Below are 16,262 nucleotides of genomic sequence, written 5' to 3'. Positions count from 1 at the left end.
TCGAGCGCTGCTCCACAGAATAGCTGGTTACTTATTATAATTTTGTGGATGCGGAAAAACTTCAAAAGGAAATGGTATAAGGGGATGTTTGTATACGAATTTAAATTTCATGTTTTTTAAATAACCTACTAAGACAGGTTATTGACACACACATTTCGACGGAAGTTCTTCGGCAACAGACACGTGAAACAGCAGCATTAAAAACTTGTTAAGGAAACTGAATACATCAAAGTTACAAATTCTTTATAATTGCTAGTCTTTTGTTCCGTTCTGTTAACTTTTTGGTTTTAATATATCTATTACAAAAACTAATGTACTGTACGCTCTAAAAATGGCAAGAAATTTGTTCAGATAGTGCACTGGAAAATCTGAACAAGCACCATTCAGTGGTGTCACCTGCTGTGTGGAAGTCGAATCACGCGGGCTGTAAATAATGAATCGGAAAGGAGCGGTCTCGGTCTATTTGATACAATCCTAGCATTTTCCTTGAGGATACGAAGAAAGCTGTTAGATATGTCAGATTTGACGGTCCTCAGCTGGGATACGAGCCGAGCACATCTCAGAGTCGTGTCAGACTCATTTCCGCTTTGCAACTATTTCGGTCCCTTATCATTAAACTCACAGCCTATCACAAAATACTGCAATTCTTTATTTTCGATATATCTGCAACAGAAAGGAAGCTACTCATAAAATCATGCATCTACAGTAACCAACTCCATGAAGCAGAGCTCGTCGTGAGAAGCTTAGAGCCACGTAGCTGGTAAGGAAATCACTTTCGCGAAACCTGATGGTTCATAACCGTGTTCACATGCTCACAATACACCGTCGCTGCAACCTGTCCTGAGCCATATAAATAATGTCCACATGTCCACACCCTGTTTCTTTACTTTCTTTAACATTAATGACACCCTTCAATATCTACACCTCTTAATTTACCTACTTCCTTAATTATAATAATTTCAAGTCGCTTCCAGCTCCGACATTCGACCATAGAACACTTTTAACCAGGCCCTCAAAATTATTTACTAATTTGTTATTAAGATTTCTGTCTTCTGGGTTGTTGGGCCGTGTAGTCTGGTCGATGTTTAACAACGTTTCAGAGGTCATACTGCCTCCGTCATCAGGGCGATGAGTATGAAGATTTCTGTCTTCTGGGTTGTTGGGCCGTGTATACTGGTCGATGTTTACCAACGTTTCAGATGTCATACTGCCTCCGTCATCAGGACGATGACTATGAAGATTTCTGTCATCTGTGTTGTTGCGCTGTGTAGTCTGGTCGATGTTAACCAACGTTTCAGAGGTCATACTGCCTCCGTCATCAGGGCGATGAGTATGAAGATTTCTGTCTTCTGGGTTGTTGCGCCGTGTAGTCTGGTCGATGTTAACCAACGTTTCAGAGGTCATACTGCCTCCGTCATCAGGGCGATGAGTATGAAGATTTCTGTCTTCTGGGTTGTTGCGCTGTGTAGTCTGGTCGATGTGTACCAACGTTTCAGAGGTCATACTGCCTCCGTCATCAGGACGATGACTATGAAGATTTCTGTCTTCCGGGTTGTTGCGCTGTGTAGTCTGGTAGATGTTAACCAACGTTTCAGAGGTCATACTGCCTCCATCATCAGGGCGATGAGTAGGCAGATTTCTGTCTTCTGGGTTGTTGGGCCGTGTAGTCTGGTCGATGTTAACCAACGTTTCGGAGGTCATACTGCCTCCATCATCAGGGCGATGAGTATGAAGATTTCTGTCTTCTGGGTTGTTGGGCCGTGTAGTCTGGTCGATGTTAACCAACGTTTCAGAGGTCATACTGCCTCCGTCATCAGGGCGATGAGTATGAAGATTTCTGTCTTCTGGGTTGTTGCGCTGTGTAGTCTGGTAGATGTTAACCAACGTTTCAGAGGTCATACTGCCTCCATCATCAGGGCGATGAGTATGAAGATTTCTGTCTTCTGGGTTGTTGGGCCGTGTAGTCTGGTCGATGTTAACCAACGTTTCGGAGGTCATACTGCCTCCGTCATCAGGGCGAAGAGTATGAAGATTTCTGTCACCTGGGTTGTTGCGCTGTGTAGTCTGGTCGATGTTAACCAACGTTTCGGAGGTCATACTGCCTCCGTCATCAGGGCGATGAGTATGAAGATTTCTGTCTTCTGGGTTGTTGCGCTGTGTAGTCTGGTCGATGTTAACAATCGTTTCAGAGGTCATACTGCCTCCATCATCAGGGCGATGAGTATGAAGATTTCTGTCTTCTGGGTCGTTGCGCTGTGTAGTCTGGTAGATGTTAGCCAACGTTTCAGAGGTCATACTGCCTCCATCATCAGGGCGATGAGTATGAAGATTTCTGTCTTCTGGGTTGTTGGGCCGTGTAGTCTGGTCGATGTTAACCAACGTTTCGGAGGTCATACTGCCTCCGTCATCAGGGCGAAGAGTATGAAGATTTCTGTCATCTGGGTTGTTGCGCTGTGTAGTCTGGTCGATGTTAACCAACGTTTCGGAGGTCATACTGCCTCCGTCATCAGGGCGATGAGTATGAAGATTTCTGTCTTCTGGGGTGTTGCGCTGTGTAGTCTGGTCGATGTTAACAATCGTTTCAGAGGTCATACTGCCTCCGTCATCAGGGCGATGATACGCTGGTTAACATCGACCAGACTACACAGCGAAACAACCCAGAAGACAGAAATCTTCATACTCTCCGCTGTGAAAACCTCAAATCTTACAATTTGTTATTAGTTACTACAAGATCTTTTTTTTTTATTATTTATTTTTACTCCAGTCAAATGCAAGAGACTACTGGTTTCCAGCAAATGACGAGAAGTATAGCTCCGTGGATTAACAGCAACATGTCTCTGTGCACTTCCACAAACAGCTTTGTTATTTAGTGAGAGACCACGAGTTTAAGCTCGTTTGGCAAAAAAGAGAAACGGTTGTGAATAACATGACATTTAACGAAAAAGGGGTAAGTGGCTAATTGCATACCTCAATGGATAACCGTAGAGTCTCTTGTGTTCAAAAGTTAAGTGATAAAAGAGCACAGCATTCGCCGCCATTATGAGACTAATGCTGGCCAAAAGGATAAATGGAACAGTGTCATTGGGTAAACACGTTCGCTTTATAGTTGACCATCCAAAATCATAACTTAGGAAACAGAAAAGCACGTTCTTCAAAGTAACAAATCCAAACATCCATCTTACATGCATCTATGAAGTGTGTACGTTGGCTAAAAACCAAATGTCTTTCAGGTGTGGCGAAATTGTGAAACAGTGTCCCTTTCTTACCAGACCGTCTCACGAAGGATTTGTGACATGAATAAACATCCAGTAACAAGTAAGAAAGAAAATGGAGTTTTTTTCAGCTGTCCTCAATGAGAATACGGACATGTATGACGTGAGCTAGCTATTGTTTTTTGAGAGCAAAATTCATGGTCCCTTCTCCCTCAGGGAAGAATTCCTTGATTTAGTACCACTCAATTCTAGTGCCAAATGTTCAGATATTTGCCACTCGTTGTTGGATTCCAAAAAGTTAAGATGGTGCAAAGTGTTAACAGGCATCAATGCTGGTTTAATTTTGCTCAAGAAAAATAGTATCCAAAATCATATAATACACTTCATTACCAACAAGAACCTTTGAGTTATAACATTCATAAAGCTCATTGAGATTATAAGAAACTAAGAATAACAAATTTCATCAGACGTGGAAACCAGAACAACATGAAATTTGTATCTTTCATCGAAGAAATGTCTTGAGAATATAAGGATATTTCGATGTGCTCTGAAATTCGTTAGCTCGGTTCAGGAAATACGCTGATTAATATTTTCCATATAAGAAAGGAAATTTTACACTTTATGCAAGAAAAGTGCCGAAATGATACTCTCTCAAATATATATTTATTATTCAAGTCTATACACAAACTTTTAAATTGTTGATGTTAAAATTTAAAATCACCATTAATATTCTGCGCCATTCATCGTTATCTCGATGTTACAATATTGCGCTATATATTACTACATGTTTCAATGTCATAGCATCATCTTCAGGTTTTTATCATTTAAAACTATTCTATATTTATTAATGCACGCTTTTCATTGATTGTAGATTGTAGATTACTGTTGTGGGTGTTCCTTTGATCTTCTTATTATTTTGCATATTATGTTGCGTATTATGTTATTTGTTCATTATTCAAGAGTTTGATGTGCAGTGTGTCCCCGTCTGATCAGGTGAATGTCAGTTCATAGAACAAATAACATAATACGCAACATAATATGCAAAATAATAAGAAGATCAAAGGAACACCCACAACAGTAATCTACAATCTACAATCAATGAAAAGCGTGCATTAATAAATATAGAATAGTTTTAAATGATAAAAACCTGAAGATGATGCTATGACATTGAAACATGTAGTAATATATAGCGCAATATTGTAACATCGAGATAACGATGAATGGCGCAGAATATTAATGGTGATTTTAAATTTTAACATCAACAATTTAAAAGTTTGTGTATAGACTTGAATAATAAATATATATTTGAATTTTGAACACAAACATGACGCATCTAAACTATAAAAATATGATACTCTCTCGCTTGATGAAAAACTTTAAAATCACAATTGAGTTTGCACTTTGGCTTTCTTGGCAAATCTCATAGAGATGAAAGATTATTTCAACTTTTAACTTCAAGGCAAAAACCAAGATATTGTATGGCTTGTGAAACGTGTTGATTATTTCAAGGAAAGCCTTCTGTTTTTAAAGATAATTTGCAGAAAAATTGTCCCACTCACTTGAAAGCTTACACGGTCATAAACGATATTACTCACTTTGCCGATTCTGTTCGGGACTTAGACAAGAATTTCAAACCAGGTTATTGGACTTTGACAACACTTCACGCTTTTAGAAATCCATTTAGCTCGAAAGTTGAAGAACAAGATCATGAACAGCAAACGGAACTATGTAAACGTCAGGGCGACTTCTCTTTAACTTAAAAGAGGAATCATCAGTATGAAGAGTTCTGGAAATCGTTGACAGATGAGCAGTTTCCGAAACTTTGTACATACGCATTATAAATGCGCTCAACTTTTGGTAGCACACATATTTGTGAGTTCACTCTCTCCACCATGACAATGTTAAATACGAAGCAGAGGTTATCTACAGATGTGTTAACGACGAACCATTCGTTTAGCAAAAAGGAAAAAAGTTGGACCATCCTACCATAAAGTTTTTCAATTAAATGTTCACTCTAATAATATTTGGTAGAAGTAAAAATGACGATAGAAGTTTACCGACGTTTCAATGGTGCTGGCTGCTCCGTCATCATCTCTGAAATGTTCAAAACCTCAACCAGCCCACAAGGCGCAACACCCCAGACAACGGCCATCTTTATACATTCAATTAGCTCTATACAAGCTGTACTATCGCTACCGGCTCTAGATTCTAGAACTACAAAACTTCGCTTTGCATGTGAATTCAATGAAATGAAACACAGAAATGTTTACTAAACTGTTATATCGGCAAACTGGAATAGTAAATACAATATTACTGCTTGTTTTCTTTTCTAGTTTAACCGAAAATAATAGTCAGGCAAGGTCATGTTGAAACGTTTATCTGGCAGGAAAGTTGGATTCGTAATAGTAGCAGCTGTGCGGTTCTAGGACAAATGAGTACAAATAGATCCTTCGAAAATAAAAATATTTCAGATATTTGGGAAACACAAGGGTGACCAAAATCACGTTCACGAAGAAGTTAAGAGCAAATTCAATTCGAGGAATGCTTGCTATCCTTTAGTCCAGAATCTTTTACCTTCCAGTCTGCAAAACTATAATTAATTTACCTCTTGTTTTGTATTGGTGTCTGTCGCTTAGGAACAGCACAGATTGTGTTTGAGAAATGAATAATGAAAAGACTATTTAGACCTACTTGAGAAGAAGTAACATACAATATAAGTACAGTGTATTATAAAAGACGCAAAACGTTTTGACCTGCTGAACGACTGTCAACATCTGATGAACATTTTGTTCCATGGATTTTAGAAGTACTACGACAGAGTTACAGTATATCCTTCAACACTGCATGACAGTACACGAGATTGTGAGGAACTTCAGACAAGCCTTGCCTTTTTCGAGGCATTTATTGATTGCAGGCCCGTTCTCTTGCACTCCCTCCCTCCCTCCTAACCATCCCCGGGAACCGCCCTGTGTCCTGACTAACCCCTCCCTGTCTACATCACTCTGCAATGCCAAGGGCAAGGTCACCCTATTCTACATCTCAGGCACTAACTAGCAGCGAGCAGCCCGCAGTGACCTCAGGCGGTCAACAAACCCTACAGCAGGTCTCCAAACTGCTCTTCCTAACTGGAAATGCTACATGGATTTATTTATCAAGATCGTCATTCATATTTAAATTGTGTCCGGAACAAATAACTGACTGAATCGGTCCTCCTTGAGATGATGATAGTCGCTCAGCTGGTCAAAAATTCTTCATCTATTACAGAACTCGAAGGTTCATTACCACGTTCACAAACGGCAGTCGCTGGACCATTACCTGAGCCAAGTGATTCCAGCCCACAAATAGTTTATTTCTGCCCTCCCAACTGTTAATAAATTGCCCCAAATTGTTTCTTCGCTTTAGGTTTCCCGCTTAAAAATCTGTATGCATTTCTCGTCTTCTCATGCGTATTACATGTCCTGTCCATCTCTTCCTTCTTGATTTCATCACCTTAATATTTGGTAAAAAAAGCATAAATTACGATTCAATTTAATTTCAGCTCAATTTATAAAATTTCTTAATAAAACATTACTAAACGGCGACATGTTTCGACAGGTATTATATCGCCACTGGGACATTTGTCTGTGTTCTAAAGCGACAACATGCCACTTTCCTTTTCATAAATATATTAAAATAAGTTAAAATTACATCATACAAAACTATGCTGTTACTCTCATTTACTATTCTGCTGTTTTGTCAAACGGTACCATGTCTCTAATGTGCACTATTATCTGTGTTGTTCTACACTTACATTGGTGTACATAACCGATCGTATTTGCTAATTCAAAATAATATACACTTGTTACAAACTCATTATGTTATTTGGCTCGTTTGCATTCTGAAGTATGTGTGTTACAAGATTTTGGAACTGCATTAATATGCAGTACTGAACTACTATTAAATTTTCCTTAAGTGTTCATTTTTCTCGTACGTCGGGGCTGAATATTTCGTATTCGGAAGGTCTCGGATTCAAATTTGAGTCCAGACACCGGAAATAGCGAGGTTCTTTAAGGCCGACCTCAGTACCTCCATTAAATTACTGGACGTTAAACCACGACAGCTTTAGTCCATCTTTCCGATATGTTATTCGTTAACCATCATATAATATAACACTTCTTGATATGGGATATTGATAACGTTGTTAAACAGACCGCAAATACTTGAGTCACCTCGTGGCAAACCATGGTCTCCTGGTACACCGACTGAAAAACATTGCTATCTATTTATGATTTGAGATTTTCACAGCGGTGAGTATGAAGATTTCTGTCTTCTGGGTTGTTGCGCTGTGTAGTCTGGTCGATGTTTACCAACGTTTCAGAATCTTTCAATCCCCCTGATGACGGAGGCAGTATGACCTCCGAAACGTTGGTAAACATCTACCAGACTACACAGCGCAACAACCCAGAATACATAAATATTCACTGATCTTTATTGTTAAAGTTGTCCGTTCCTTCAAACACAGAGCTTCTATAACCTCATTCTTTTCCACATAACCTCTGTAGAAAGTTTGTAAGTAGGATATTTAACAACGTAGTACCAACTACTGAGATTATTTAACGTCGAATTAGTACACAGAATATACTAAAACAGAAGGAATTTGTAGTGACCCATTTCAAAGCACTATTGTAGCGTTCGCTTGCATGGCCCGAGAAAAATTATGACAAACCTTCGTCAACAGGCTCGCAGCCAGTGCCCTCACCGACATCGAACCGGGTAACTTCCAAATATAGCTTACAGCTTCAGACAATACTATTTGGCTAAATCATATTTGTTGGATATTCTAAACTACAGAACTATATGAGAAAATAAATGTCCGGTCTTTCCAAACACGACAAATAGCATTTTCAGAGCATTGAAGTTAAAGAATAGTAGGAATATTCGTTTTAGAAACAAATTTCTAATTCAGATAACCAGGGAGGCCAAACCGCGAGTGACGTACGACATGTTTTGCTACTGCAAACAGGAAAACGATAATTGGAATCGCTTTGCTACAAGGCTCTTAAAATATCACGTGACTAACACGGTAGAGGAACTTTCTGACTGTCTACTACTGGATGACGATAAACAGCAGATTTCAAAATGCAGTAATGGCAATTTGTACCAGTAGCTTTAACGTTCATTAACTAAGCTAATTGACAGCTTGGTTGTCTGAGTAAGCAACAGTTAGTCCTGTAAGCGACATTGATCCATTGATCTTTTTAACATTTAACTTAAAGATGTTTACTTCAACTGCCTTTCGTTTAATGCAATGTAAATTCCCAGCAAAACCCAGCGAATAAGTGAGCTGAGGTGTAAGAGACGTATTTGTTTTATGAAGGTAGAAACATGTTTATTAAATATTATATAGATGGGCTTTGTCCTTCCAAAGTTCCATTTCTTTATTCACAAATCCCATGGAAAATGATTATCAATCACTTCAGTCCTTTCTCCGATAACAAAGTGTTTATTGATTTCACCTACACTCTGATAAAAGGATGCAGACAAATCTTGAAGTTGCAAACCACTTTATGCATGACGACGCTATATACTTGTTCAGCAGCCACATAATGGCCTCCAGCAGAACGATCATTGCTGTATAACACAAAGAATAAAGATCTCAGGCCGTTATATTTAGGTACGTTCGCAAGAATGTGTGAACCATTAACACGTAAGTCCTATGTGCCCGTCTGACTACAAACATGCAATAACACCATCTTTGATGAAAGACTTTTCATTACAGTATACCGATAATACAGTCTATAAATTTGGACGCAACTAGACAACACTAACAACTGGATATGAATGTTTTCGTATATAAACAGGGGTAACAGATTTTCTCATAAACGTAATATAACGAAAGTAAAGTAATTTTAACAAACTTAGTGTGTGTGTAACGCCGGCTTTAGGAAATAAGCCCCCAACCTCGGAAAACACTGCAGTTGACATCTTCAGAGTGAATATCTTCTGGTATTTCGGACGCCCTTCACAGATCAAAAAGTTGGCAGTGAATCTGAGGTAAAATCATGATTTGATGAAGAGGATCGGGGTGCTGTCCACTGTGGAGCGACGAAGTGGCTGAATAAAATACAAAATGGATTTAGGGTCCAGGTAATTAGGGAAGAAGTGTTATTACCTACCTACTGCAAATATGCGCTTCCTGGAACAAAGGACAGCGGGACGTGTTCGCAGTTAGTACGTAAGCGGGTGCAGGTCAGTGAATTGAACCCCGAATGCTACTTACCTGTAACAAAGAGAGAATATCAGATTAGTTTATCGCTAACAGTGTAAACTAGTTATGTATAACCGGTAGTTACCGTACTTCTGTTTCAAGTCAGGCGCAAATTTCGCAAAGCGGAATACATCAAATTCTTCACATAATGGTGTTTATTCTATGCATCTAAAAGTGTACAGAGTATTTAGTATACTTTTAGCCTTAATTTACAAAAAAAAAATGTTACAATGCCTGTGTGTGATATTCTCACTGATAACCTTCCTTCATAAGTATAAAAATTCACGAAACCCTATGATCGCCCTGATGACGGAGGCAGTATGACCTCTGAAACGTTGGTAAACATCTACCATACCACACAGCGCAACAACCCAGAATACAGAAATCTCAATACCTACCGCTGTGAAGACCTCAAATCATACACAATATTACTTCTGTTTCAGCTATTGAATTTGTTATCCCTTTACCCTGTCACGACGATATAAAATCATTTCCTACTCACAAATCATGATCGTCCATAACCGAACGCCGCGCCAGAATGATTATGAATTGATGCTTCGTAATTAAAACGTCCGGGATTGAAATTTGTATCTTGAATGTGACTATCCTGACTAATACTTTTCATATTTTTACCCCGACCCTCCACGAAAAGTTGTATACCGTCTTAAATTAGGCCACGACCGCTTAGTTTCACACCCCTTGCAATTAATATTAACTAATTAATCATATTGTCATTAAAAGCTAAACAATCTGAGATTTTACAGAGTAGTAACATAAAACATGAAATAAATTATCATCTAATAATTTCGTACCAGCCTAAATAGCCTCTGAAGTTAAATAACCTACAAATCAACCTGCCTTTCACGCCTATTTCTGAAGGATAAGGTGGTGAGTTTATGCTTGGCATGGGCGAATTGGTTGTGCTAGAAGCAACATTACTGCAAGTCATGTTCGCAAGAAGTAGAGAGCGAGGTTCTTGTTCGGTACCTCCCATGACCCCCCCCCCCCCCCCAAACACACACACATTCGTAGTACTGGTTACGTAATGCACAACGGAAATCAAATGCATTAATGCATAACTGCATCAGCCTCTAAGCTCGACCGCTGAAATTCAGACGTAAGTAAATACATTGTGATCATTTCTGTTTCGTTCCTTTATGTCTCTTGTCACTACGTGGATAAATAAGGCATTGCGGCTGGTGACATGAAGACCGTGACGATTGTGCATGGAGGATATCTCGATATTTTAAGATTCTCGCTACAAGCCGCGTCAGGTGGCTGATCGCGCAACAAACTATATCTTCTGCCAACGTTTCGAGAACAATCTCTTTTCTCATCCTCAGGGCTGCTGGGTAACCAGTCCGTTCCTTTGCTGCGCGCAAAAAAGTAACAAAGACACATGCAGGTATATTTACATACGAAGAATGGACGGCACTAGTTCAATCACGCGTGATAATCATAATTAACCAACTTGTCCGATTCTGAAGATGACAGACGGCCTCCTGGAATATTAAGTCCTGAAGTCTATCAACTTCTACGAAACTATACGGCACAATATCCCGCAAGAATGCCTTCATCATATTCGCCACCGCGAGAACCTGAGATAACAACTGATTGGCTCTGGTGGACAGACGCCATGTCGTATAGGCCTATAGTATGTACAATGCTATTCGTTTTCCATTCGCAAACCTAACTCTACAAAGTTTACGTTGGCATAGGTCAGTAGTTGTATGCATCATAGTAGCAAAAAAAAAAAAACTTTAAATATAAAATTAGCTTTCATAAGTCACACCTCAACACATGCATTCTTAGTAGCACCACTCAAATCAATGTTGAAACAGGTAAGGTCTTATTAGCAGGGAGATGTAAGGACATTTATATTAGTGAAGGAGACGGAAAGACATGAAAATCATCGGAACTGTCCACTTGGCCTAGATATTCACGGACTTCACGTTGTAGCGCTTCATTACATATTCTTGTACATTACTTATTTCTTTTATTAACCCTTTATGACGAAGCTCTTTAAACAACTTTACATACAAAGTTCAAATTCTGGATTTGTGTTTGTTCACTTGTTGTTCCAGAAGAGACGTACCGATTTGCACCATACTTGGCATACATATTTTCTTAAATCAGAAGTATCCAGAGTTTGAATCCCGCAGAACGCGATTCCTGTTAACTCGGGAATTTAAGAACGGTAGGAGAATGGCGCCTAGCACAATACTCCGAAACATTGTCCTGGGTTCGATTCCAAGTGAAAATGGCTTCTATTCATTTATAGTTTACTTCATGACGCTTTCAATATCTGGACTGTACAGCGTCGAATAAGATGATGACAATAATAAATTCGAAAGGACGTGAAAGGAAGCTGTCGTGGCATATTATAAGGTGCTATCCCGGAAGTTGCCTGGAGAGGCGGAGGAAAACCATGATAAACCTCAGTCAGGATAGCCGGTCTTCAGGCCAAAATTTGAACTGGGACCTCTCAAATACGTAGCACGACAGCTAACCACTGAACTACGACATTCTTTAAGATGGTTTCTGTAGCTCGGATACTACGCAAAACAGAAGAACGGCGTCAAGACTAAAGTTGTTTTGTTTTTTCGAAGAGGAGATTATGGAAACAAATGCCGCAACACCGAAATCTGTCCTGGGTTCCAGTCCTGAAGAGGAAATTTTATGTAGCTCAAAAACTAAGCGCAAAGAAGAACGACGCCAACATAAAATTTGTTCGTTTTGGAAAGGAGATTAGAGGAAAGGTCATAAACCTGAAAACTGCCCTGAGTTCAAGTCTCGGTAAAGATTTTAAGTTTCTGGGATAATTTTCTCTATGATGTTCAACGATACGTGACCCTTGGGATGACAACCATGACACACATGAACCCGCGAAGACAGTCCCAACGGTAGGCGTGGCGCCAAATACTGTCATGATGCCTGGCCAAGTAAACTCTCGGAATGCCATTAGGTAAAATTCTGGCAAACGCAGCTAAAGAAAGCAAGTGGAGCCTTGCTTCCACTTCTCCATACATCTTCAATGCGTGTTGCTCAAACACAATTACCTGAAAAATGCGTATAAAAGTGCAGTCGGAAAACTGGAAGAAAGTGACAAATCTAGCTACAGATAAGATGGCAATATTAAAACAGGCATTAAATAGAATGTTAGGGCGTTGATTGTATTGAACTGGTTCAGAAAAGGGATCAGTAGAGAGCTCTTGTGAGCATGGCAATAACATTTCAGGTTCTGTAAAATTCGGAGAAGTCCTTGAACAACCGAGCTGTCACCTGCTCTTAAAAAAGAAGGACCCTGCTCCATGGATTCAAGTAGTTCCTGATTCTGAGCATAAAATGGGCCTGCATGCTTCAGAACGAGCTGCTGAAAAGAATAAAAAGATTTTAAAAAGGTAAAATAACAGAAAACAGAGACGATTTCATTACGAGAGACTTCATACACAACTTATATTCATTTCCCATACTTGTTAGGATTAGTTGGACATGCAGCAATCGTGAAATTTGGATTGCAAGCCCCCTGGATAATAGACTATTTGGGAGATAGAGGAATACGTTATTAAACAGATATTAGAGAAATCGAATGTGAAGTTCTGAACTTGATTCAGCTGGCTCAGAATATGGTCTAGTGTCGAGCTTCTCTGGAAGCTGGGATGTTCTTGACAGTTTGAACTAACATAATTAACTCCATAAAAAGACCCTCTTCCAAGGTCTGAATTACTTCAGTAAACATGAATCAGTGCCGCGCCTTATGTGTGCAGGAAGGCCTTGACTCGCTCTGATGGTCAAAAATACCAGTGTTTATATACTCAATATAGGGTTTCAGTGTGACCCAGAAAAGAGTCGGAAGTGGACTTTGTTTGCCGCAAGTCTCTATCTTTAGACCGCTGAAGCACTGGGACCGAAATGTCGCGGCACAACAGAGACGAATTCTCACACGGATGGTCCTTCTTGTTAGAAATAGAAGAAGGGCACGTATTTTTTTAAACACCTTCGTTCGCTTGAGTTTCAATGATCCAAAATATACACATGACTTTGCAAGATTCACAAATTTAAACAAAAACAAAGTTAAAATAACGTAGGCCAATGTTTTTTGGGCTGTAATTAATATGGTGTATTTATTATCTAAAGAAGCAAATAAGTTTAGCTAGTCAAGAATTATTTTCCTTTCATACAACCCAAAGGATCATTAGAGTCTTCAGCATAACCCATCGCTTAATCCTGTCCTGATTCAGCTCACTCCACAAGCTGTTTGTCTAACTTCTATTTTAATATTATCCTCCAACTGCGCTTTCTTTTCAGAAACGGTTTCTTCAGTTCTATATTTTAACCGGAAATTTGTCAGTTTCGTTCTGCATTTATGCCCAATCTCACAATATTCTACTCAACATTTTATCAGACACCCTCAATTTACACTATTTCCTTTGAGTGAATGATTAAGTATGGAACGTATGTAAAATAAAGGACAATATACAGTAGTGTATATTTTACTGATCTTTAAATTTGTGAAATTGGGACTCTAAGAAAACTAGTCAAATTTTGTATGAAAAATATTTGGATGTTACTGTTGTCTCCATACACACATACACAGTGTCCCAAAAGGATGTAAACAGACAAGGTTAATATTTCGTATTATACGTGTTTTAAGACATCTTTATTTGGTTTTGAAGGATTTATTAGCTATTTTAATGTAATGCTATTAATTAATCCTGTAGTCTGGTCACAAGACATGAATTTCAAGGTTTCTTGTAGTTTTGTTTGAATTTGTATCTAGGCCGATCAATTTACTTTGCGAGAAAATATTCCTGCGTTTCTCAGGCGTGATCGAAAATAAAAACATTAAAAATGCGCCTATTATTAAGGGATGGGATGTTATAAAAATATGTAGCCATATTTAAACCTTGGTTAACATCGAACAATAATGGGCACCTTGCACGAAGACCTCTATAAGTTTTTGAGTACGGAATAAACTGGGTGGGAACATTAGACTGCCTCGATTACCATAGTTACCTGCAATCTAACGCCTACAGCGCAACCACGTGTGGGAATCCAACTTGGTGATGTCATCATAGAGCCAGACATTCTCCAGACATCTCTGACGTCACTGGCGCTATTCCGAAAGGCCAAATTCTGGCCAGGCTAACATAAATATGGAGGACATTGTAACGAGTATAGTTGCAGTTACTTAACTCAGAGATTAAACAGACGTACAAACACGCAGTTCAACTAGTCTGTCTATACAATAAAAGAACTTAAAATGCTGGGCGAGAATATGGTAATGGGACGATCAGCCGGTAGATGCCTCTGCCAACAATATACTAAAAAGTTAGGCCCGAAAAATCTTTGTCAAAAAAAAAAAAATATATGCGTTCGCAGCCAAACCCCAACCCTTTTAAAAGTGTTTCGTCTGGTAAAACGAAGGACTCTTTAAATATTTTCGAAAAAATAAATCAGGTATATAATAACGAGTTTGCATTCTCTTCTTTTAAAGCGAGACAAGACTTTTAATGGAGATGTATCCGTAGATCTCTAGTCAATAATGTTTCAGTCAGAACTGGGACAAGTATTCTATCAATATGAACTGAAATAAACTGAAATAAACCACGGTATGAACAGATCTATGTTTATGACAGTCTTTTCGTAAGTCAGATAATTGTATGCCTGTGTGTTGTAATTGAAAGAAATCCCTGTGCAAATAAACATAAAAATATAACTGGATATCTGCCAGCAACGTTTTCTGAAGAGGTATAGGCCAAATGAGTTCGGATAGCTTCTAATGACCAACGGCGATACAATATGATATTAGTCACCTACGTATTAACTACATGAGATTTCAAGTTCTCACGGCGGAGAGCATGAAGATGGCTGTCATCTTGGTTGTTACTCCGTGTAGACTTATGGATGTTAAAAGACGTTTCGGAGGTCTTTGCTGCAACCCAGAAGACAGCTATCTTCGTATTAACTATTATTTAAATGTACTTTTTTTAGTTTCACTAAGTTTTTCGTCCCTAAATCACTAAAATGAGGGGAAGGACAGCAAAGAGAAGGAAACGATAGGTGGGAAGCACGCGAAGGTAGAAAAAACAAGGGAAGGACGGAAGGCCCCGGCGGGGTTGCCAGTGAAGTGAGCAAGGGCAGAGCCCTTCACGTTTTTATCTTGAATAGAGAGACGTGAGGATGCATTTAGGAAGGACGACCTTGATTACAGACTGGTTTTAAATTCTAAATCGTGCGTCAGCAAACGAACATATTGCAACTTCACTTTAATTGCATATATCCGGCTTTCAAACCGGACCTCAGGATGCACCGACCGGCTAACGCTTACATTACCCTAGTTCTGCTACGTGCACGACAAAGGTGTAAGAGAAGATGCCGCATCATCACGGCGATTCAATTTCCGTACAAACTGTCCTTTATTCGATTACCTTATTACCCAGAAGGATTTCTGGGTGCATATACATCATGCACAAACATGAGCGAATAAAGACTTACTAAGTTGCAGAGTATCTCTACTATTTTCAAGGTATAATTAAGAACAGAAAAGTTCATTTTAATTTTGAACATACACATATATTTTACATATCTCAATGGCCTTCATGTTCCTTTATTGCATATACAAATCTTGTAACTGGAATAATAACATATACAATTTCTTCACATAATTAAATATGTATTTTAATTGATTTAAATATGTATAAGACACCACAGACAGGTTGAACTCTCTCACTTCAACAGTCCTGTTTATTTACATTCAGGTTACTGTATCCGATCACCATTCATATGGCATATTATTTAAA

The 16,262-nt window shown here is 38.9% G+C and overlaps 1 protein-coding gene and 1 long non-coding RNA gene across 4 annotated transcripts in view; both read right to left on the bottom strand.

The window, feature by feature from the left end:
• Positions 1 to 16,262, bottom strand: part of Hr4 (nuclear hormone receptor 4) — a 206,375-nt gene that overhangs the window by 113,253 nt on the left and 76,860 nt on the right. The gene's annotated exons all lie outside the window — the stretch shown is intronic.
• The window catches only part of LOC110831238 (uncharacterized), a 71,544-nt gene continuing 64,656 nt past the window's right edge, over positions 9,375 to 16,262 (bottom strand). Inside the window, exon 3 of the long non-coding RNA XR_002543515.2 lies at positions 9,375 to 9,471. This is a non-coding gene — a long non-coding RNA (uncharacterized LOC110831238). The remainder of the gene's footprint in view (positions 9,472 to 16,262) is intronic.

Source organism: Zootermopsis nevadensis, unplaced genomic scaffold (assembly GCF_977971745.1).
Source record: "Zootermopsis nevadensis isolate Lab colony 2312 unplaced genomic scaffold, Znev_1.0 Znev_ptg000061l, whole genome shotgun sequence".
Lineage (NCBI taxonomy): Eukaryota > Metazoa > Arthropoda > Insecta > Blattodea > Termopsidae > Zootermopsis > Zootermopsis nevadensis.
This window is presented reverse-complemented; position numbering and strand designations above follow the sequence as displayed.